This window comes from Elephantulus edwardii, unplaced genomic scaffold (genome assembly GCF_000299155.1).
Source record: "Elephantulus edwardii isolate Elephantulus edwardi_28Jun2011 unplaced genomic scaffold, EleEdw1.0 scaffold00079, whole genome shotgun sequence".
NCBI lineage: Eukaryota > Metazoa > Chordata > Mammalia > Macroscelidea > Macroscelididae > Elephantulus > Elephantulus edwardii.
This window is the reverse complement of record NW_006399829.1, coordinates 769102-771869: the sequence shown is the minus strand read 5'-3', so window position 1 is coordinate 771869 and position 2768 is coordinate 769102. Positions and strand designations below refer to the sequence as shown.

General features: G+C 38.9%; 1 protein-coding gene and 1 pseudogene across 1 annotated transcript in view; one reads left to right on the top strand and one right to left on the bottom strand.

The window, feature by feature from the left end:
- WDR70 (WD repeat domain 70) overlaps positions 1 to 2768 on the bottom strand; it is a 369437-nt gene that overhangs the window by 256946 nt on the left and 109723 nt on the right. The window lies entirely within an intron of this gene.
- LOC102852238 lies at positions 1965 to 2150 on the top strand (annotated as a pseudogene).

Below are 2768 nucleotides of genomic sequence, written 5' to 3'. Positions count from 1 at the left end.
CTTATATTGAACCATCCTTGCATGCCTGTTATGAATCCCACTTGGTCATGATGGATTATTTCTTTGATGTGTCGTTGTATTCTATTGGCCAATATTTTATTCAAGATTTTTGCATCTATTTTCATAAGAGATATTGGCCTATAGTTTTCTATTTTGGTGGTGTCCTTTCCTGACTTTGGTATCAAGGATACGTTTCTCTAATCATTCATCCATTGATAGATATGTAAGGTGCTTCCAATTCTTTATTAGCATAATAATGCTTGCTGCAGAAGGTCAAGGATTACAGCCTTTATTATGGATTGAAGCTCAATACCAAGAAAACAAAGATTCTCACCCCTGGGCAGATTGGGGGCATTATGATGGTGAGGACATTGATTGAGATTGTTAACAGCTTTAATTTGCTTGGCACCACAATCAACGTTCTTGGTACTAGCTGACAGGAAATCAAAAGACAAATTGCACTGGGAAAGTCTGAAGTCAGGGATCTCTAACTCAACAACAATAAATTTACATTTTGTTTTGGCTTTTTTGTGTTTTTCAGTGTGATTGCTGGATCAAACAGTATTTCTATTCCCAACTTCCTAAGGAAGCAGCAGAACTGCTTGCCACAGTGGTTGCACCATTTTACTTTCCCATGGATAGTGTATGAATGCTCCGAACTTTCCACACCACTGCTTATATTTACTGTTTTCTACCTTACAGAACTTTATTCTTGCTGCTGAGGTGAGATGATATTCCATTGTTGTTTTGACATGTATCTTTTTGATACCTAATGATCTTGAGCATTTCAATTGTTTGTTTGTTTGTTTGCCATCTGAATCTTTTCTTTGGTGAAGTGCTTTCTTTATGTCCTCTGACCATTTTTAATTGGTTACGTGTCTTTATCCTTTTTGAACTTTTGGTGTTGTCCATAAATTATAGATTAGGCACTTGTCAGATAAGTCATTGCCAAATATTTCTTCCCAATCTGTAGGTTTTACTCTTTTGGAGAAGTCTTTCAATGCACGCAATGCATTTGGAGGAGGTCTCAACCACATGCATAGATCCTCTACTGACTGGGCACTTTCTGTTATATTTCATAATTTATTTAGACTACTAACTAGGGTTCAAACTTGGTCCCAATTTTTCATTTGATAAGCTTTATAGTTTTACATATTATACCTGGGTCCTTGATCCATCTTGAGTTAATTTTGGTATATAGTATGATGTACGGCTCTCATTTCAATTTTCTGTCAATAAATATCAAGTTCTGCTGTCATCACTTGTAAAGAGGCTATCATTTCACTTAACTATGTGTCAAAGATCAGCTATCTATACACCATTGTTGTTATTACTATGGTTAGGTGTCACTGAGTCAACTGCAACTCATGAACACCAACATCCTCCTGATCTCTGCGATGCTCAAATCCATTCCCGTGGCCACCTCATTCAGAGTACTCCTTTCACTGCACCTCAATTTTCTGAGCATGATGCCGTTTTTGGTTTGTTTCGGGTTTTTTTTCACTGAACTTTTGCCTTATTGATGTGGAGATATATGTAACCCAAATTGAAGACTGTAGTCTTTGAACTACTACAGTAAACACTTCAGGTCTTCCTCACATGCTGCAAGCAAGGCTGTGTGTCATCTGCACAGCACAAGTTGCTGGTGAGTGTTGTTCCAATCCTATTCATGTCTCATATAATCCAGCTCCTCAAATGATTTGCTCAGCATACAGATTTAATAGGTATGGAGAAGGTATAAAACCCTGACTCATTTTTCCTTATTTTAAGCCATGCCCTATCCCCTTGTTTTGATCTAATGATTGCTTCTTGGTCTATGTACAGATACACATGAACACAATTAAGAGTTCTAAAACTCCCCACCCAATTCACAGAACTGTGAGAAATAATAAATTGCTGTTTTAAGATAATAACTTCTGGGATGGGTTATCAAAAATATGTGGTATGGAGCCACTGTCATCGCAATGACCCGCAACATCCTGCATAAGCTCACCGGTCAGAAGAATATGAAAAAAGCAGAGTAACTCGGTTAAGGAAAAGCACCAAGATGATGGCCTTTCTGCCATTGCCCACAAGCAGGCGGACTCAAGCAGACGGAGATCATGCAAAAGAAGCAAGAAAAGGCAGATAAGAAGAAGGAACCGAGGTAGCTTGGTGGCTTCATGTCCACCCCTCTTGCCCTTTGCCTATACGCCTGGAGCAAGTCTGACCAGGTTGGAGTTTCCTCCTGTCACGCTCACTGGTCCCAGTGCCAACGGATAGCATTCCTTTTGTCCCAAGTCTGCAGCAGGTCCTACTGTGTTTACTTCCTTTCAGGTGGCCCCTTTCTCTCTGGACCACAGCCGGGGATGAAGTAGTTATCCCTTTCTAGTGTTTTTAATTCCAGTGGGGCTCACTCCAAAGTATTAAAAGCAGCTTTGTAATTTAAAAAAATGTGGTAGATTAATCCATTAGAGATATGTAATACACATTTAATATAAAAATATAGGATGCACTACTGATGCCGTGGTTATGAGCATGGTTGCTGATCTAAAGGTTAGCGACTTGAACCTACGTAATGATTCCACAGGAAAAAAGCCTGATAATCTTCACTCATAAAAATTACAGCCTATACCACAATAAGATAAAGGTAAACAACCCAACTGAAAAATGGGCACAAGATATGAACAGACACTTCACCGAAGAAGACATTCAGATGGCCAACAAGCACATGAAGAAATGTTCAAAATCCCTAGCTCTAAGAGAGATGCAAATCAAAACAACTATGA